Source organism: Haliotis rufescens, unplaced genomic scaffold, assembly GCF_023055435.1.
Source record: "Haliotis rufescens isolate VD_foot unplaced genomic scaffold, xgHalRufe1.0.p SCAF_146, whole genome shotgun sequence".
NCBI lineage: Eukaryota > Metazoa > Mollusca > Gastropoda > Lepetellida > Haliotidae > Haliotis > Haliotis rufescens.
In genome coordinates this window covers 244551-267303 of record NW_025963831.1, presented here as the reverse complement: position 1 = coordinate 267303, position 22753 = coordinate 244551, and the positions used below count along the sequence as shown (strand labels likewise).

The 22753-nt window shown below is 40.3% G+C and overlaps 1 protein-coding gene across 1 annotated transcript in view; it reads right to left on the bottom strand.

The window, feature by feature from the left end:
• LOC124148505 overlaps positions 1 to 19536 on the bottom strand; it is a 34663-nt gene extending 15127 nt beyond the window's left edge. The window contains exon 1 of the mRNA XM_048395796.1: positions 19517 to 19536. The gene's annotated coding sequence lies outside the window, so the exon portion shown is untranslated. The remainder of the gene's footprint in view (positions 1 to 19516) is intronic.
• Positions 19537 to 22753: the final 3217 nt, after the last annotated feature.

The window sequence follows — 22753 nt, the reverse complement described above, 5'->3', positions numbered from 1 at the left end:
CTGTCATATAGCTGTAACATTGCTGAGTATGGCGTTTAACAACAAACAAATATACAATATTCATTTCGTGCAAGAAAGTTAAAAACAAATTCAATAAAGGTTGGACACAAACACTGTGCAGATGTTTTATATATGATGTAGATGGTACTTTTAAAAGCTTATTGGAACCTGGTTTATTCCTGCATAATGAATAAATAAATAAAACCAAGAAATATATTAATCATATTTCGCTTGACAGTTTGCGTATTTGTGATACATGCGAAAGGAAATATCCATCTTTGAAAATCGAAGAATGTGTCCTGATTTAAGATCTGGCTTTGAAGACTGGTGTCATTTCTTAAGTTTTTTCTCTGAATTCAGAGATGTAAGAAAAGTAGGAAACCTGAAACTTCTTGTATGTGAAGCTATTTACATCGGAAAATGATACCATTCAACATAAAGTTGTTGGTACATAATATCATCGGTTACTGTTGCGAACTAAAATCCTGAAATCTATGTGATACACGTTTCCTAAATAATTTGTCCATACGTGGAATCGTATCGGAATGTATTGGGCCTAAGTCCTTTTTCTACAATAAATACGTTCTTAATATGATTTAGTCCTATTTAACCGGGTGCAACTCTATATTAACGAATTTTACCTTTTAGAGCGCGTTGTTATATTAACAATGGGCAGCTCACTATTGTAAAATATTTGACACCATTTACCCCAGAAACATTATTTTACTTCGAAAATTGCATGTTAACGGATATTTACGACATTGTTCTTTATTTAACCAAGATAACTACGATCTGTCCAAATCTGTAGCGAGTGTGTCCAATATGTTTGTATTAAGACGATACATCAGATTTACTTGGTTGCCGACGGGGTCAGCCGTAGAACGTGCTCCATAATGAAACAGGGCAAGATCATTCCACCACCGCTGATTGAGAGTATCAAAGACCTCTGACATAAGCTCCCAGCTAATGCCGTTGGACTTGCGAAATGCCTTCAGAAACCCCCTTCTCCGGACTGTTGAACATTCCTTCAAAAGACGCAGGCCCATCATGATGCCGTTAGGGGATAACTTTAACGAAAATCTTGAAGATTAGCCTAATCTTATTGTTAAGAATAAATTGTTCATCTTTGATGTGCAAACGGGATGGAGTTGTTTTTGTGTTGGTGGAGAGTGTTTGCTTAAAGGGCAAGTTCACACGGAAATGAACCTATTTTTCTTGTACTTTTTCCACATTAAAAGTGTTAGCCTAGAAGTGTCATAGACAAAAATATTAAAATATCACAATTAATTAACATATTTTTCGCATTAAAACGATTTATATTTTTCACATTTACCAAGTGTTCTATTTCCACAACAAAAACACCATGGCTTATGCCCCTTGCAATATGACGTCATTGGTGCCAATTGATAAACATTATGACGTCATCATGCTTTGTTAGAGCCGCTTCACGTGGTGTAGGTACATGTGTGTGATTCTAGCGTCTCAGATGTCAGCCAGCATAGTGTTATGCTGAGTCTCCACTGCGCCGGAGTGTGTCGTAGGCCATGTTGTTTTACCGCAAACTGGTACTTGATATCTTTTGCGTTGAGAATAGACAGGGACCCAGTTGAATTGGCACCAATTACGTCATAATCTAAGGGGGATAACTCAGGCCTGTTTAGCTCGAAAAACGAAGGCCTCATAACGGCATATCATTTTCACACTATTGTGAGCTTCCTACTTTCACTGTGAAAAAAATGAGTGTATTTTTTCAAACACAGATACTAATTAATTCTAAAATTGCGTTTTGTTTAGAAAAAGAAAGAAAATGATTTTTGCGTGTACACTTCCCCTTTAATCGTGACGTTACTTTCAGCGCCTTGTTATGTCACTTCCGGGTAAACAGTTATGAACTGATACCTACAAACTGTAAACAGACACTGTTGATGGAGGGAGAATTTGGTTGTGAACGAGAGACCACGTTAATCCAGGCGTTATTCTTCGCAGTGCAATTGTCCGGATTAACACGTGTCCTCATAAATCAGACCGCCTCCGTGGTCTAGTGATAGAGCGTCCGCCCGGAGAACGGAAGGTCCGGGGTTCGATCCCCGGCCGCGTCATACCAAAAGACGTTAAAAGATGGTACTTGTTGTAAGCCTGTCTGGCGCTCGGCATTAAGGGGCTTAAACAAGGACTGCACGGCTCGGAGTCAGTATACTGTGTCTGAGTTGGGTATTCATGTTCATATATCAGTGAGCTAGCACTTTAAATCGGCATCAGTCCGGACTAGTACAAGCAGCCACACAAACACACACGTACATGCACGTCGCTATATAAGTGCAATAATCTTGGACGCGACGTTAAAACCCATTTCACCTCACCTCACCTCCTCATAAATGAAGCATGGCTATAGAGTTGTACCATGAGTTGGTGCCTCTATGACCAGTATTTTATTTATTTCACATCGTGTCAGCTTAATGTGGCAGCAACAAGAAGTGATGCCTGTTTTAGGTTTTACCACATCGGTGAAACCTTCTAGCACGGGTATGGTGCTGACAAACCTGGAAACACAATCAGGACCAATCTGGGATTCGAACCCACATATTTGTCTTGTACGTCTAAGGGACGCAACTCTGCACAGCAAACTGCGGCTCTTAGACGACGGGCCACCAGTGACTCTATATAGACGTATAACAGTATCTGACCCGTGAAGATCCGGGGAAGAATAAGTCTTCAGCAATCTATGCTTGCCGTAAAAGGCGACTATGCTTGCCATAAAAGGCGACTATTCTTTTCGTAAGAGGCGACTAACGGGGTCGGGTGGTCAGGCTCGATGACTTGGTTGAAGCATGTCATCGATCCCAATTGCGTGGATCGATGCTCATGATATCACTCACTGGATTGTCTGGTCCAGACTGGATTATTTACAGACCGCCGTCATATAGCTGGAATATTGCTGAGTGCGGCGTAAAACAACCAACCAACCAATATAACAGTATCTGTTCGGATGTCATTGTCCAATGATTAACGAGGTCCGGGTTATCAGTGTTTCACTGCTTGTGATTTGGTGGATTTTATCATTTTTCCACACTAGATAGTTCACCATTTTGATAATTATACATCTGAAGTACAAGAATCTATAGTATTGTAATTATAAAAGCGACAAAGGGATTGATAACACCATCTAAAACATGCAGGCAAACAAAACATGACTTTTCAGATTTCATAATATACGGCTGTCATGAAGAGCTGTCATCAACATTTTGAATTTGTAAATTGAAACTGTATACTTTGAATTCGGCCTTTTTTCTAAACAGGATATGTTTTTGGTGACTGCTACCAATACACAACGTGTTTAGCATCTTTCTCAGTGCAACCAGCATAATATTTTTAACATCTGTTTCAGTGCCTACAGCATAGTATTGTTAACATCTGTTTCAGTACATCCAGCAAAATATTTTTAACATCTGTTTCAGTACATCCAGCATTATATTCTTAACATTTATTTCAGTGCCACCAGCATATTATTTTTAACATCTGTTTCAGTGCCACCAGCATAGTATTGTTAACATCTGTTTCAGTGCATCCAGCTTAATATTTTTAACATCTGTTTCAGTACATCCAGCAAAATATTTTTAACATCTGTTTCAGTACATCCAGCATTATATTCTTAACATTTATTTCAGTGCCACCAGCATATTATTTTTAACATCTGTTTCAGTGCCACCAGCATAGTATTGTTAACATCTGTTTCAGTGCATCCAGCTTAATATTTTTAACATCTGTTTCAGTGCAACCAGCATTATATTTTTAACATTTATTTCAGTGCCACCAGCATATTATTTTTAACATCTGTTTCCGTGCATCCAGCATAATATTTTAACATCTGTTTCAGTAGACCAAGCATAATATTTTAAACACCTGTTTCACTGCATCTAGAATGTTCAGCGAACAATGTATTTGTGGGAGCTAAAACCTGAGAACAATTTTTTTTTCAAAATTACCCCACCCTCCCAACGAATAGCAAATGGTTGGCCCCTAAGTTCCAATGCATTGATCTCATATCCGACATAAGTCTGGATGTTGCAATTAGTAACTTGTGTGACACTGAAACCGTATCTCCATGAAGTTGGGAATAATGTATTACTAAATTGATAAACATAATAAAAAACATTATAAAACTTGAGTTAAAAGACAATCACAAGTGGTGTAACTCAAAGTCACCAGAACGGCAAATTGTTCCCAGCATTGCCCCTCTTTAAAGATATTTTTCATTTCACGTCCCCAGCCCAAATCCACCTGACCTTGTTTACATGTGGGCCGCTCTCCTTATCAACCTACTGATGCCAGATACATCTCACATTCGTAATGTTTCTATACCAAATGTTAAGAAGCAGGATAATATCCGGCCATATTCAAGGAAGCCTTTGACACGACGAAAGAAGACATCCCAACGTCTACACATCATAGATTAGTGATGTGAAGGCTGTGTAAGAGTAACTGTAATACAATGGGTCTCTGTCCCTTCCTCCGCCTTGCTCATGCCAGCTGGTCCCTTCATAGGTTCTCATTAGTGTTGAGAGATCCGGCACGGAGAATTTGTAACGGTATCAAGTGTTTAGTCGGAGTTGTCTCATCTTCGCTTGATGAGACCGTGCCTTGTCGTGTAAAGGTACGCCATACAATCTGAACCTTGCGTAACATGGTATGCTTCCAACCAAGGTCAAGGTTGATTCTACGTGGAGCAACAAGGAGATCATTGTCGAGAAATTCTGGTTGGTTCGTTGGTTTGTAGTTTAACGCCGCACTCAGCAATATTCCAGCTATATGGCGGCGGTCTGTAAATAATCGAATCTGGACCAGACAATCCAGTGATTAATATCATGAGCATCGATCCACGCAATTGGGATACGATGAAATGCATCAACCAAGTCAGCGAGCCTGACCACCTGATCCCGTTAGTCGCCTTTTACGACAAGCATAGTCACCTTTTACGACAAGCATGGGTTGCTGAAGACCTATTCTACCCCGGAACCTTCACTCAGACTCGATTATTGAGAGACCGCCGTCATATAGCAGGAATATTGCTTAGTGTGACGTTAAACAACAAACAAACAAGGGGACCTGTTATTATAAGTTACACGAGCACGGTGTGCGTGATTTTACAAACTGGGTGGTCTTGTACACCTCTGGACAAAAAGACCCGTGAAGTTTCCGGGGTAGAAAAGGTCTTCAGCAACCCATGATTACCGTAAAAGGTGACTATGCTTGTCGTAAAAGGCGACAAACGGGATCAGGTGGTCAGGCTCGCTGACTTGGTTGATGCATGTCATCGGTCCCAATTGCGTGGATCGATGCTCATGATATTAATAACTGGATTGTCTTGTCCAGACGCGATTATTTACAGACCGCTGGAATATTGCTGAGTGCGACGTTAAACAACAAACCAACAACAACCAATCTGGACAAAAGATCTTCAACTGTTACCATCTCGCCCATGGCACAAGAAAACATGATACGAAGATACGATTACGTCTACACAATAAGAGAATTTGTGGATGTCAAGTGCTTTATTATGAGGAACACAAAGACTTGTTCACAGGTTACAAAACTTACTTTAGGAGGAAACTGTTTTTCTGACATACAGTTTGTAAGATATATCCTACGACCGATCTGGACACTCAGTAAGGTCATTCAAAGTGAGTGAGTATGGTTTTACGCCGCTTTTAGCAATATTCCCGCAATATCACAGTAGCGGACACCAGAAATAGGCCATTCAAAGCGCGAAGTGGGTCAAATGCGATTTGACCAAGTATGAACCGTTGCATCAAACATTATGACGTTTTGATGTCTGTACAGTCCGGCTGCCCCGTGAAGATCCGGGGTGGAATAGGTCTTCAGCAACCCATGCTTGCCGTAAAAGGCGACTATGCTTGTTGTGAGAGGCGACTAAAGGGAACGGGTGGTCAGGCTCGCTGACTTGGTTAATGCATGTTATCGTATCCCAATTGCGTGGATCGATGCTCACGATGTCATACACTGGATTGTCTGGCCCAGACTCGATTATTTAAAGACCGCCGACTTCTAGCTGAACTATTGCTGAGTGCGGCTTTAAACAACAAACAAAACAGAAAGCTTCATTAATATCCATTATGGATCCCCATGGATTCCGGGTTAGAACTGAACTAACAACCTGTGTTGGTGGTATGAGCCAACTTAAATTAACTGAATTTAAAATATGTTTTGTTTATTACAACAACTTTTCTATGAATTAATAAATTTAATTGACGAATAAGATGGAAACTTTGATTAGGTTTGTTTTAAATTGTCCCTTATCCATAGACCCAAAATGCGCCATTTTAGGATAGAGAAAAAAACAACAACTATCACTTTGATATAAGGATGAATAAGACATGGTGGGACATTTCAAAGTTGACGTTTTTGGATCAGTAGTGCGTAATACCGCCACGATGTTTTAGACATTCATTCACTCGACGAGGCATACTGATCAACAGATCCGAGTGAGTGAGTATGGTTTTACACCGCTTTTAGCAATATTCCACCAATATCACGGCGGGGGACACCAGAAATGGGCTTCACACATTGTACCCATGTCGGGAATCGAACCCGGGTCTTCGTCGTGACGAGCGAACGCTTTAACCACCAGGCTACCCGACCGCCCCCGACAGATCAGAACAAAACGGCGAAACGATACACTGAATACTGCTTGTAACATATTGAATAGATCGAACACGTATTAGATTGGAATTGTTCTCTTAGAGTATTTATTACTCTGTGCATTATAATATTCACTTGCAATATACATCTCATTGCAATACACATCACAGAATTAATTAAGCAATTTCTCTTAGTCATAATTTTCCGTTTATCGCAAAAAAATACGTCCATGAAATACTTTATTACAAATCAACATGTCCGCCGTATTCAAAACTGACAGAATGCTTCATTAACACCAGTGTCAAATGTGGCAGAGTCGCAGTCGAAATCAGACAGTACTCTAACCAAACCCCGACAAACAACATACCTTCACCCCAACATGTTACACAGCACTGTCCCCAATGTAACAAATTGTTGAATGTTTACTGTGAATTTCCTGAGCAAGACACTCGAGGATTATACAGATTATAAATGGTAGAATTATATCCCTCTAACAGAGAGATATGGCTTGGTATTCGCCACAATGTCCCGACTAATAAATGTATCACAATCCCTCATCACTTATAATTACCCGCCCATTCAACTTCACCGGAAGTATACCTCAACTAAAATCTTGGCAAATGACTTCTTCGCATGCAAGCAAATAGAAATCATTAATTAAGACAAATACAACCCGATCGTGCTGGAAGTATAGGAATTCACGTTTGTTATCCTCTCTGGTGCGATTCTGTTTGGTTAATAGCGACAAATCTATAGGGCAAAACATTTCTGATAAATCAAGATACGGCAGCCACACGGCCCCTTTTGCGCACCTCTAGTCTTTTACCGTATTGTAAACACGGCAATGTATAAGAATGTGCGCTTACATTCCGCTTTCATTACGTTTCACAGTAGCTAATAGAATAGTCTACAGAAAGTGTTCGTCTAGACAACTATGATTTCTTCTATGCCCTTTCTACGAAGATTTCAAAGAGCGTCATACGACCCTTGCTCAAAATGTGTTTAATCAAGGTTACAACATTTAAGGCCCCAAAAGCTTCCAAAACGTTTTATGGTGGACATTTGATATTTTAAAATTTGAGTAAAACAAACAATGTCTGATGCAATTCTCTCTTTTGACTTGCGTCATATGTTACCGTGTTTATTTAGGTGAACACTTGACTTGCTTTTGCATGTGTTTGTTACGGCTGTCACCAGTGGAGCAGGATACGCTCACCTCTTCGCGAACACCTGGTATCATCACTATTTGATGATTAGGATTAGGATGTTTACTATATAATAAATTACTTTCTTTCGAAGTTAATTTCAACTTTCCGACAGAAGGTCATTCTCATCTTGTCCCTTTGAAATATTGACTGCTTTGGGATGGTTCAGAGAAAATAGAGATGTTCAGATGACGCCATCCTTTATCGTTAGAACCAAGAGATATAAGACAGCATCAAATACTTCAAGGTATGGCGATTAAAATGGAACAAAACATTCAAATATTTGGAACAGACAATGCAACCTGCATACATTAAATATGTTTTTTGAAATTGGACGCCTGTTCAAAGGTTCAATACCGATTATGTAGTATAGTAGTAGAGCTTCCGCCAGGAGAGCGGTAGGTCCGGGGTTCGATCCCCGGCCGCGTCATACCAAAAGACGTTAAATGATGGTAATGGTGTTTCCATGCCTGGCGCTCGGCATTAAGGGCATAAAACAAGGACTGGTACGCTCAGAGTATACTGTGCCTGAGTTAGGTAGTCATGTTAACCTGCAGCATGGTATTTCAGTGGGCTGGCCCTATAAAATCGGCATTAGTCCGGACTAATACAAGTAGCCACACACACACACACACGTGCATGCACGTCGCTACAAAAGTGAAATAATCTTGGAAGCGACGTTAAATCCCATTTCACTTCATCTCACATAAACAAACTGACATTTAATTTGATAAAAATGTACAGGTTACTGGAAACTGTATGTTCAAAATCATAAGGACACTTGTAGCACATGTAGTACTCAATTCACTTAGTGGACCAGTTAACAGACACATCACGAGTTCATTGATTTAATTCAACAATGCTTTAAAACACAATAACAATATGAAGGCGGTCTTTAATAATCGAGTCTGGACCAGACAATCCAGTGATTGACGCCATGAGCATCGATCCACCATATAAGGATACGATGACATGCATTAACCAAGTCAGCGAGCCTGACCACCCGATCCCATTAGTCGCCGCTTACGTCAAGCATAGTCGCCTTTTACGGAAAGCATGGGTTGCTGATGACCTATTCTACCCGGGATCTTCAGGGGTCGAAAACATTACCTTTACAATGTGTAGTTTAAGCGGGGCTAACATAAGCCTTATCAGGGCTTGTCTTTGAAGAACTGTAGACAACAGAAAGGCTTTGGATTTATGATAATGAATTGAAAATGTATAGAAATGCGAAATGGGTAGGAAATCTCACCGTTCGCTCTTTGTAACTTTCAACGTTAATAATTGATGACATGTGTCAAAATAATGAACATATGTTCATGTCAATATGACTGGAATGAACATGTTAATAAAACTAACACGTGTGCATGTCAACAACGCCAAAATATGTACATGCCAGCATAACCAACACGTCATATATACATATCACTAGAACCAACAAGTCACATATACATATCACTAGAACCAACGTATGTATGTGCCAGCAGAACCAACAAGTCCATATCACTAGAACCAACAAGGCACATATACATATCACTTGAACCAACAAGTCACATATACATATCACTTGAACCAACAAGTCACATATACATATCACTAGAACCAACATATGTATGTGCTAGCAGAACCAACAAGTCCATATCACTAGAACCAACAAGTCACATATACATATCACTTGAACCAACAAGTCACATATACATATCACTAGAACCAACAAGTCACATATACATATCACTAGAACCAACATATGTATGTGCTAGCAGAACCAACAAGTCCATATCACTAGAACCAACAAGTCACATATACATATCACGAGAACCAACAAGTCACATATACATATCACTTGAACCAACAAGTCACATATACATATCACTAGAACCAACATATGTATGTGCTAGCAGAACCACCAAGTCACAATATCACTTGAACCAACAAGTCACATATACATATCACTAGAACCAACAAGTCACATATACATATCACTAGAACCAAGAAGTCACATATACATATCACTAGAACCAAGAAGTCACATATACATATCACTAGAACCAAGAAGTCACATATACATATCACTAGAACCAAGAAGTCACATATACATATCACTAGAACCAAGAAGTCACATATACATATCACGAGAACCAACGTATGTATGTGCCAGCGGAACCAACAAGTCACATATACATATCATTAGAACCAAGAAGTCACATATACATATCACGAGAACCAACGTATGTATGTGCCAGCGGAACCAACAAGTCACATATACATATCATTAGAACCAACAAGTGACATATACATATCACGAGAACCAACGTATGTATGTGTCAGCGGAACCAACAAGTCACATATACATATCATTAGAACCAACAAGTCACATATACATATCACGAGAACCAACGTATGTATGTGCCAGCGGAACCAACAAGTCACATATACATATCATTAGAACCAACAAGTCACATATACATATCATTAGAACCAAGAAGTCACATATACATATCACGAGAACCAACATATGTATGTGCCAGCGGAACCAACAAGTCACATATACATACCTCTAGAACCAACATATCTACACTTCAACAGATCCAATATGTGTACGTCAATGAAACCAACATATGTGCATGTCAACAGATGCAGCATCCAACATATGTACGTCTATAGAACCACCATATGTCCGTCAATAGAACCAACATATTATGTAAATTGAACTCAACATATGTACATCTCAACAGTACGTATACTAGTAAATGTACATGCCAAAAGAGCCAACATATGTACTCGTTAACAAGAAGGGGATACTCGGAAATAACTTAACATTTCCAAAATTGTAAGATATATTAGTTTCCAGTAAAAGGTGAATGATAATAATGAATTGGGAATACATTACAGCCGGTATTGAAGTATGACAGTAGATGTTGTGACTGCGAACGATCTTGAAGGACGATAGGGATCTGTCATACACAAACAATGAATGAAAACCAATAAATCCCAAGTGTATGATGAGCAGAATCGATAAGATTTACAGAGATAATGGTCCACAGAGATTAATCAACCATCCCTGAAAATGTCAAAATTGGGAACGACCCGCCATGCACGTGATGCGCTCCGGCGTGAGGAAACTCCTAATTGTAGGATGTGTTAACAAACATAAACGCTCTTGCATATGATGTCGTCGTCAAAAAGTATCTTTATACTTGGTCATAACATGAGTTCATGATCCCCTACTTTTTAAAAAGAGTATATAGGAACGTCAATAGAACCAACATAAGACTTGACGTTTCTTTAATGTCATGCGATCCCAGTATCGGTAAATGTCCTTAGGATGGAGAAGCCCTTCGTTGCCACAGACTAGCACATGGTGGTATTCATATTTAATGCTTCTGAGATTCCTTATATGTTCATCTTTATCATAATTAATCGACAAGGATCTTCAAACAGCATGTCCTTCCTTGATACACTGCCATCAATGTTCACGAGTGCCCTTGGTTTAACGCCTCTTTGAACAGTATTTCCGTAACGTAACGAAGTGTCGGCTAAATGCGAGATTAAAGCCCAGTGTGACTTGTGAAATAATGTCGAATATGTCCAACAAACAAGATTCCAAGTCAATTTCTTTCTGAAGTTTGAAAACATTTTTTATATATCCTATATTGTTTTATGCTAGCGAAGAACTACTATGACTGAGAAGAAATCATTTCAAGAACTATCAACTACACTTAAACAGTATTTTAGTTCATCAAGGCGTACCAGGCATGATTGTGTAGTGAGTGAGTTGGGTTTAACGCCGCTTTTAACAGTATTCCAGTTATATCACGGCGTATCAGTTGAATGTGGGAGGAAGCCCAAAGTGATGCAGGTGTTAGACGTTTACCACTTCGGTGAAACCCAACCGGGATTCGAGCCCACAATCATAGCCTTCTGCCGTGCCCAAGGGACGCAACTCTGCACAGCGAAACGCGTCGCCTTAGACGACGGGGCCACCCGCGCCCCCACCCGTGCCCCCACCCGTGCCCCCACCCGTGCCCCCGAAAGGTGAGGTGAGGTGAAATTGGGTTTAACGTCGCGTCCAAGATTATTGCACTTATATAGCGACGTGCATGTACGTGTGTGTGTTTGTGTGGCTGCTTGTACTAGTCCGGACTGATGCCGATTTATAGTGCTAGCTCACTGAGATACCATGCCGCAGTTTAACATGAATACCCCACTCAGACACAGTATACTGACTCCGAGCCGACCAGTCCTTGTTTTAGCCCCTTAATGCCGAGCGCCAGACAGGGTAACAACAAGTACCATCTTTTAACGTCTTTTGGTATGACGCGGCCGGGGATCGAACCCCGGACCTTCCACTCTCCGGGCGGACGCTCTACCACAAGACCACGGAGGCGGTCTGCCCCCGAAAGATCGTGTAAGATGGAATGATAGCTATCAAGAAACGCGATGTATTTTCATGTTAATCTCGCGCGTGTACACTTTCGTCATAATGATTTTGCAAGCAGACTCTGCTAAAATATACCTCCAGGACTGGTCAGGACATTTGGTGAAAAGATCACTGCTACAAGCATTATACATTTTGAACGCATTCATGCATACGCACATTAAAATCGTCAACGTAATATGCCTTATAAATAATAACTCCTATGTCAATTTCCCCAGGCTGTTCTTTCTTTTTTTTCAATAGGCAGAAAACTAATTTATTAGCACGGAGTACATGTTGAACTCATATTCTTTAGTTTCACTAGTTCACATAACTATCACATTACACAACACAATCGTGACCTCATCAACGTCAAGCTTCGAATTTTGCGGACTAAGTGCGGAAGACTTGGTCGTTTTGTGGTTTATAATAAATTATGTAAATAATGGAACACGCTGAGTGGACCCGTGTGGTTACAACCCGGACAATCTCGACATTCATTGCACCAGCATTAATAAAATATTAACAAATAAAAAAAACAAATTGTACATGAACTTTCAAAAGTGGTGTTGGTCTGTTGACAAAAATTCATATTGTTTTGGAAATTATTATTTAAGGTCAGATGGTTGTTTTTCTTCCCCTGTTAATCCTTGTATAAACGTGGAACTTTAATGAAGTTATTTAGATTCAGCAGCAAGAAAACAAAGACTTCAATTTAATCTTATTCCAAATTTGTGAAAGTTTGATTCGATGGTACAGTAAACGAAATTTTTATGAGCACATTTCAAATAAATTAAATGATATTTAAAGTAGTCATTTCTTGATTCCAATGATTAATTGGAATTGTGGGGTACTGTTAGCTTCTTTAGAGTTTTTCCCCACAAGTCCTAACGAGATAGACTGTGTAATGATATTTATAAAACTGGTGTCGTTTCAACAAAAATGTAAAAAGGTCAACGCCGGAGAATAACCAGTCTCGATTATCCGACGAAACAGATTCCATTGGGCGTAAAAGGCAAAATAGCTGTGAAAATTGTATGAAAGGATAACTGAAAATAAGTGAAGACACCGGGTGTTCGCGAAAAAAGTTATTTACATTAAGACGTGTTAACGCCAAGTGTTACTGTAATAATGTTACTGCCTTTGAGTATTGCTCGATGCCTTCCATCCAGGTAATGTGTATGACTATTTTCTAAAAACAATTATGATCGTTGGTTTTAACAAAACGTTTACGGGGGCACGGGTGGCCCAGTCGTCCAAGGCGCCGCGATTCGCTGTGCAGAGTTGCGTCTCTGGGCACGCCAGGAACCTATGATTGTGGGTTCGAATCCCTGTTCGCCCCGATTATGTTTCTAGGTTTGTCAGCACCATACCCGTGCTCGTGGGTTTCACCGGAGTGGTAAACGTCTGAGACCTGCATCACTTAGGGCTTTCCTCCCACATGAAGCTGACACAACGTGATATAACTGGAAAACTGTTACAAGCAGCGCTCAACCGAACTCACTTACTTAAAACGTCTACAAGGTGTCACTTAGATCTTTCCTTCACATTTTAACCTGACGGCGTGAAACACTCCCTCCCTCCCTCCCACACTCACTCACACTAAATAGTATCTCTTGACTGAATGTGTGTGACACCGCTTACACATAATCAGCAGTATTGTGTATATGTGTGTAAATAGCAGATAGCCACAGTTGTGTGTAGATGTTTGCAGACGATGTGTGTAGATGCATTAGTTAGAACATTAGCTCATCCGAACATGTTTGCACTGCGTATCCCCAGGTGCGCTGTACATTTCCTGTCTGAGCTTCCTATGGGGGTTCCTCTGGACTAGATGTTGACAAGGTTCCATCTCGTGATGAAGGCAAACCAGAGTCCCTGCTTCTGCAACAATAATGACTCTCCGGGGACAGTAGGGATGACGAGCGTCGGTGTGAACATCACCGGCTGACATGGATTGAGTATCAGTTGCAAGCATTGTGGACTCTCGAGCTGTATCTGAGAGACGGTACAGGATTGCACAGAGGGCGTGGACAAGGGGAGGGGAGGGGAGGGGGCACACCACTGCAAGGGGTGTGTGTGCGTGTGTGTGTGTGTGGGGGGGGGGGGGGGGGGGGGGGCTATGGGATGTGCGAGGAATGACGGGGGAGGTGGGGGGGGGGGGGGGGGGGACAAGCTTAGCGTATATATACTTGGAGCCTTTTTCATTTCAATGTCGCTTGGCCAATGGCGAATGAGTTAGTGTGTTGAGTTTGTTTATAGTGGCTTTGACGTCTTAGGGAACATTAGTTACTAACATATCCTGGCCTGTTAGCTCACCATGAAGGAAAACACGAAGAGTAACTAATCATAGCATATTGCTACTCTTTCAGGAGTGTTTTTGTAAAGTGGAGGAAGACAGAAAAACAATGTCAGATGCTGCCTCTGGTCGGGTTATCTGCCCTTTGTTCTTCTAAACACTGACACTGACCTTTATGCTAATCACAACGTTGACATCCAAGAGTCGGAGCCAGTCAGTTGCGTTTGACGCTAGTGCTTCTGTTATATTACAGTTAAACAGTTAAACAACAAACAAACAAACAAACAAACAAATGAAACCCCAGGGACATGTACGACTGAGAGATCCGTTGAACGGTCACAGGGTGTTTGCATTTAAACTTTCCATCACATGAATTATGAAATTATTATCAAAAGTTACTGTTTTATTTGTACCCAGTAACACTAAACCAAGACATAGCGCTCATTTAGAATGATACGTTACCTAGGCAATCCATTGTTTTTCATAAACTATTTTTTAGTCTTGCATCTCTGTTCAGAGAAGCTATATTTACATTGATCTCTTGAAATGATCGTAAGACAATACACTTATAAGATAGAATAATAATAACATCATGTCAAAAAGCGCCTTATTAAAACTATTTAAGTAATATATACTTGGATATACATGTAATAGACTTTTCGGTCGTGTCATTTTTGCAGTGTTCTATTTTATACCTACTTCCCTTTCTAAGCTTAAGTTACATTAATGTCACACCAATCTATCTACATTTTTGTAAATCTAGTTAAATGCTATGTAGAAATGGTGATGTATCTTCTCTATATGGGCCTGTTTTACGAACATCCATTAAATAAATGTCCTTCTTCTTTTAAAATGTCACAAACTGTTTGCTGACGATACATTAGGCACTTGTCATTAGGGTAAATCACATTTCGGCCAATAAATGGAACGAATTGCATAAAACACTCGGATACCTTGACTAGATTGGGCAAGCGAAAATCGGTAAACTCGCCCTGTTTACAGCAAATGAAATTTCACATGTTAGACAAATGGATTTGCGAGAAACACCGAAACATTATCTGCGTGGTTTATTCGCTTGATGCGAGCAGCCGAGAATCTTATCGTTATCCTGTTGTGGGCAAATTAACTTAGCCCTTCTTCCAGCTACCCTATGCAATAGCTGGCTGATCTATTTAGCGTTCATCCTACCAATGCCATCTGTTATCGTGGACGTTACCAAGCACCACATCTTAATATGTAATACAATATAAACATGACGCTCGTGAGGCGAACATAACTGAAACGATGAATATGCGCGTGAGGAAAAGTTAATTGAATTTGGCCATTTTGTCACTCCCTCAATAACACAATTTCGCCGTTTTTGAAATCCACAAATGTGATCGTTTTCACTTTATATTAAATAATGGAATTTTTTATTGAAAAGGAACCTGGTTTAAAGGTTCTCCTTCCGTGGCACTCTTCATGCTTGGTCAGATCATTCGAAGAAGAGCACCTGAGTGAAGGAATTTGGTATGGCACTACTTTTACTCCTCCTACTACTAACACTACGAGGACTGGTCAAGAAGCCTTACAAACAAAACCAACAATTGTGAAAGTGTTTTTAATTATGTTTTTTTCAACATAATCTCTCTGCTTTTCAATACACTTCTCAAATCGATAGTGAAGCTTTTCAATTCCAGTCCGGAAGAAGTTTTCTGAAGCCACCCTAAAAAACCCATTCACGGCAATTTGAGGCCATCGTTGTCGTCATAGCACTTTCCACGAAGGTGTTCTTTCAGTCAAGGAAACAGGTTGAAATCACTAGGTGCCAGGTCTGGCTAGTATGGAGGGTGATGAAACTCTTCGAACCCACATTGTCGCACAGCAGCCTTTGGAAGTCGAGAGGTGTGAGAAGAGGCATTGTCATGAAAGAGTAGAACTCCAGCAGTCAGCATTCCTCCTCGCTTTTCTTTGACAGAATCTCTTAGGCGATAAAGCAAATCAGCATAGTAAGCACCGTTAATCGTCTTTCCACTTTCTAAGTAATCAACAAGGATCATACCCTTTGCATCACAGAATACAGTGGCCATTACTTTCTTCATATTGAAGTCTTGAATTTCTTTGGTGCCGGAGAAGTGGAATGGCGGTATTCCATGGTTTGACGTTTTGACTCGGGATCAGAGTGGTAGACCCATGTTTCATCACCCGTTACTAATTATTTTTTTATCTCTTTTTAAATTTGACGAAAACCTCCTCAATGACCTCTAAATGTTCTCTGGCAATGTCAGTTCTTTTGTCCTTACGATCAGAATTAGAAACTTAGGCACCCAACGAGCAGATATCCTATTCATCTTAAGGTTTATGAATAATAGTTTCAATGGATCCATGGCTTAGACCTGTGTCTTCCTCAAGTTCAGCAATGGCAACACGTCCATGTGACAGTATAAGGGTTTTTTCTGTCTCTCTGATTAAATATTCATTGATGGAAGTTGATGGACGTCCAGACCTAGGGTCATCATTAAGGCTTGTTCTCCCAACTTTAAACGTTGCCCAACGTTTAACAGTGGAATATCTAGGGTATATATTCCCATACACTTGTGAAACGTTGCCCAACGTTTAACAGTGGAATATCTAGGGTATATATTCCCATACACTTGTGAAACGTTGCCCAACGTTTAACAGTGGAATATCTAGGGTACATATTCCCATACACTTGTGAAACGTTGCCCAACGTTTAACAGTGGAATATCTCGAGTATATATTCCCATACACTTGTGACATGTGGCCATGAATTTCTTGGGGAGTACCTTTCTCTAAAGTCAAAAACTTGAAAGCTGCTCGATGATCATTTTTTCCATGTCTGTGTCCATTTGGACCCCTATCACGTTCAACTGGCTGTCACTAGTATACAAACGGCCCCAGTAGACCAAATATACTAGCAATGAACTGCTCAAACAAGGAACTACATTGACTAGTTCACTTTGTGATGGCCCATAATTTAAAGTTAGTCAGGCTTAGAACTCTTTAACCAGCCCTCGTAGTATTAATAATAATACTACAACATCTACTGCTGGCCATGCTTGTAGTAAAAGGCGACTATGCTTGTCGTAAGAGGCGACTAACGGGATCGGGTGGTTAGGTTCGCTGACTTGGTTGATGAATGTCATCGTATCCCAATTACACTGATCGATGCTCGTAATATTAATCAACAGATTGTCTGGTCCAGACTCGATTATTTACATACCCGGAATATTGGTGAGTCCGGCGTTAAAAACAAAAACCCCCACAAAAACACACCTACTACCAATACTAATACCAATACTACAACTACTACTACTAATAATAATAATCATCATCATCGTCATCATAATAATAATAATCATCATCATCATCGTATTTATAATGTTGACAGTCGAACTCGTGGGGTTATCCAGAGTTCTAGACATTTGGATACTTGGGACTCCCGAATGAGTTCGAGATAGCCGCAAATACGACAGTGTGCGCTGTACTCACAAGAATGTTACGATTGAGGTCATCAATATTATCGCGCTCCGGGTGGGGAGAGAACCGGTGTTATCGACGCTAAATGTAGTGGGTTTTACGCTGTTTCTTTTCGCGAAATTCAATCCATATCAAGGCGGAAGAACGATCTTCACACATTTTAAACATATGGAAGCCGGGTTTCTGGTGTGATGCGGAAGTTTACCTCAACGCTCCGTCGGCGTGACGAGAGACAGTTCTTGGACACACTAAGCCACCTCGCCGCCATTGCCAACAAGAAACTCACCAACAGCGCAATAAAAACCAATACGACACATAAATTGTTTGGATGCTTTGGTTAAACATATGTTCCTGGTGAATACATTCAATGAATCCGATTCGTGTAAACGAAACGTTGACAGATCTTGTACAATGCAAGCCTGTTAATGCTTGTTGAAGGGGGTAGACATTTCACTTGAAAGCATCTAATCGTTTTTTATATGGACACATCTGAAGGTCTGTGTGTGGTTGCGTGTGATAGTTCAGATTTATTTTTCGTTTCCTCTATTGGTGATGAATATCAGTTTCAGAAACCCGAGCGTCACAGAAGATGAAGATCAATACATATGTGTCATATATTTCATTATTATGCTCCAAGCCCACGGATGCAATAGATCTGTGCATGGTGTCCCCGTGACTGTAATAAGAAGATATAACTACTGGCTTACAACACATCCTCTGTATCAAGGCATAAGAAATTAAATAGACGTGAAATACATGAATAGTTGTCAGCGTTACGGTCACCATTTCACAATGGCCATGTTAGCAATATGGCACACTCTACAGAGAGTGTTACATTTTTAAGTATACCTTAGTTTAACGTCGTCAAGTAAGAAATATCAAAATTGTTATGAAAAGCTCTACACATATGCAATGTACAAGAAACAAAAAAAAGAAACAGGAATAATGTCTGGTGGTAGTATTCAATTACTCTGAGCTTGATATTTCTCATGTATTTATGGTCACGTATGTCTAAATAATTGTACATATTCGGTTGTAAATCGTTAGTGGTACCGTTGGATAGCTTAAATTCAACGCTTTATTTTGGTATCTACACCTTCCATGTTGGGTTAGTAGTTAGTTTGCTATTCGGGTTTTCCCTATGTTAGAACACACATTTTGTTTAGCTCACCAGTCTGTGGCATTCCTCAGGCTGACCCAGACAGGTTGCTCTCTCCGAGGTCCGCGTCTCAAATATAAAACCCCTGGCGAAATCGTGCATCTTGTCAATATTTTGTCAAAGTGTTGTTTCAGCTACTCTCATTGTATTACTGTTATGCAGTTGCCTAGCTAATCGGCGTGTGTATTTACTATGATTTAATTAATCAGTGATCCTTGTCAGTGTAAATTATATTATCTATTGCTACAGTTATCTAATATTAATCAAACTGTGAACTATTACCACGTTTTCATTATTACCTTTTCTTGTTGAATGACACCCTGGTCTCTAGAGCACCTTGACAATGAAAAAAATAACAGGTCACAATTTCGGTAAAGTTAAATGTGCCATTTGTGAAGTATTGCAATATGTCAACCTATCACTAAAAACATATAGCATAAGTCGCCGTCTTAGTTTTCTTTCGGTTGGCGCATGCGCCGTGTATTTTAAGACGCATAAGTGTTTTTATTTAATTTAGATACAGTCGTGATGTCACATGTTTCCACATCCTTCTATGATGTAGACACATGTAAATTTCAGCGCCTTCAGAAAGATTTCTTTGTCAGAATTACATACTGATATATCCACGTCATCAACTGACAACTGGACATTCTTTTGGCAGTCGCAGTTGTCCCATTTGCCACAAAAATCGTCGACGAAGGAAGAAATAATTCAAAACATTTCCCCTGGGGGATGTTTTGTTTTTAAAATATTAAAGCACTACATCGTCATATGTCAAAGCAATTGAGAGGATGGGTGTGTAAATTAGTTGTATACATGTTGCCGGAACTACTTTCTGCGTACACCGCTGTTTTTGTAGCTTACTCATTATAAGAGAAGGTGCTCGCGAATGGCTGTTGAGATGCAGAGATGATAGCAATGCTCCTTAGAGCTAGGCTCCTAGGGCGAGATCTGCTCTCTCTAATGTCCTTACATCAATTTTTATTGATCTTCATCTCTTCCTGAAAACTCGTTTTTAAGGGCGGTCTTACTTCCGGTGAGAACCATCTGCCGGATTAACGTGACAAGATCTCGCGAGATTTTGCGATAGGTGTCAGTTTATGGAACAGTAGAGGTCCTTGTTTAATGTTATCTATTTCAAACATCACAGGGTTCACCTCGTTCTTTTTTAGTTTTTTTTTTAAATTGCCACTCCAAAGTAGAGGAGTTCGGATTTGATACCGCTTTTTGCAGTCATATAACAGTTTGTCCGCTTAAGTGACACTAACGACTACTTCAAGTGCTGACAGATATAAGTTTAATGTCGGATTGAATTTGGAATTTGAAAAACACCCCGACTAACAACACCTCTGCTTCCACATCCCTCCCAACCCTCATCACCACACCCATACTCTAGGGTAGCCTAGTGGTTAAAGCGTTCGCTCGTCACGCCGAAGACCCGGGTTCGATTCCCGACATGGCTACAATGAGTGCAGCCCATTTCTGGTGTCCCCCGCCGTGATATTGCAGGAATATTGCTAAAAGCGACGTAAAACCATACTCACTCACTCACTCGCCCTCATTAACCATTCAAAGTGTGTATGTAGGTGGATCAAGATTGTTTCACTCATATGACAACCTACATGCACGGGTGTACTAGTCAGGACTTGTGTCGCTTATAAAATGCTAGCCGACTGAGGTACCATGCCGCAGTTAAACATGACATTATACCATCTCCGAGCCCACCATTCTTTTGATAAAATGCGGTTACGGTTTTGAATCCACGACCTTACCGCTCTCCGCCCTCTATCCACACTACACCATAGGGCGGTTCCAAAGTGTGTAAACTGAGTGGATCCATGACCCTGTCCATGGGATAATCTGTCCCCTAAATCACTAACAAAATATACTCGTTTCTATTTAAAATATTCACATGGTTGATGCATCACTTGGTTGATGCATGTCATCGTATCCCAAAATGCGTGGCTCGATGCTCATGGCGTCAGTCACTGGATTGTCTGGTCCAGACTCGATTACTGACAGACCGTCGTCATATAGCTGTAATATTGGTAAGTGCGGCGTTAGACAACCTGACAAACACACCTGACCAAATTAACCCGATACTGACTGGAATACTACAGACATGAACCAATTCCCCCTAGCTTTGTATCTGTCATAATATCGACCGCAGCGTAATCCCCAACAAGCTAGGCTCTGACCACAACACAGTTGGCCATTGTACTTCATGCTTCCCCCCGAACTGGACGAAGTGACGTCACGATCTGCCCTCACCATTGTTTGCGCGGCAGACTGAAGTATCACCGTAAAGCGTATTACAATTGTTCTTCAATATGAAAACGAGTTTTGGGCCAATGAAATATATACTAAGAAAGATCTACACCGACGAATGTGGCATTCTTAATGATTAAAGTTGGAAGATCAACTTGTTTGTTTGTTTGTTTGAGTGTTTATTTGTTTGTGTGTTTGTTTGTTTGTTTGAGAGAGAGAGAGAGAGAGAGAAAGAGAGAGAGAGAGAGAGAGAAAGAGAGAGAGAAATATATGTTTTCATACATTACAGATAATGTTTACTGCATGCTCTGTATTATTGAACCGTTTTATAGACATCAATATTTTGAACAAGAATAAAATGCACATTGCTACATAAAGTCAGGTCCATATTACCAATATGGATTGGGGTTTATGTTTGAGACAGTATGTTTTCAATCAGAGCGCTATTTTTTAGAACAAGAGACATGCCAAGTGAAGAATATTTTCTTTTTGAAAAGCCCAATGAAACACTATCTTTTTCACATTTTCGGGAAAAAAATGGCAAGCCTACTCAGAACATCATTGATCGGTCTCATTTTTTTATTATTTATTAGGCAACACATACAGTCGTTCCTCCAGACACAGCTGTAATGAGATCTCTCATATTTCAAGCGTTCTATCAAAGCCGTTACATTTTTAAGGAAACCCTACACAACATAATCAGTGTATTAATTCAAGGACGACATAAACAGCAGCTGGATGCCAGCTAACGGTTAACAGGGCGCATTTCTAAGTATTGGTGTTGATGTCATATGATACCCCTTGAAAGTATTTGAAGGTATTCCATGACTAATGTGAAAATGGGGATTGTGTGTGAGCAGAACCATCTATTTTCACTCACTGTCCATTAGCAGTACGACATGTGCTTTTTGAGATTTGTCCACAACAAGCCTGGCTGTTCATCAGATGATCCCCGAAAAGAGACGTGGAGAGATGAGTGTATACCTCTGTTCTGTACGGCGATTTAAGGGCACATCCCATTACCCTTTCAATGAACCTTCACCATTAGGTGTCGGCGAGAGTGCAGTATTGGCATGTGAAACGAGTCAATTAGTTGGTCTTGAAGAGAGGACTGGTCATATATAGTTGGGGAATGCGATCGGACAATGCAAACTGGACACTTGGACATAGCGGGTCTCGTCCATACGTTGTGTCCATAGAGATGGGACGTCAATTAACCAGGGATTATGGGCGTAATCTTTGTTAGGCCCTGGAGAATGATGTCGGAT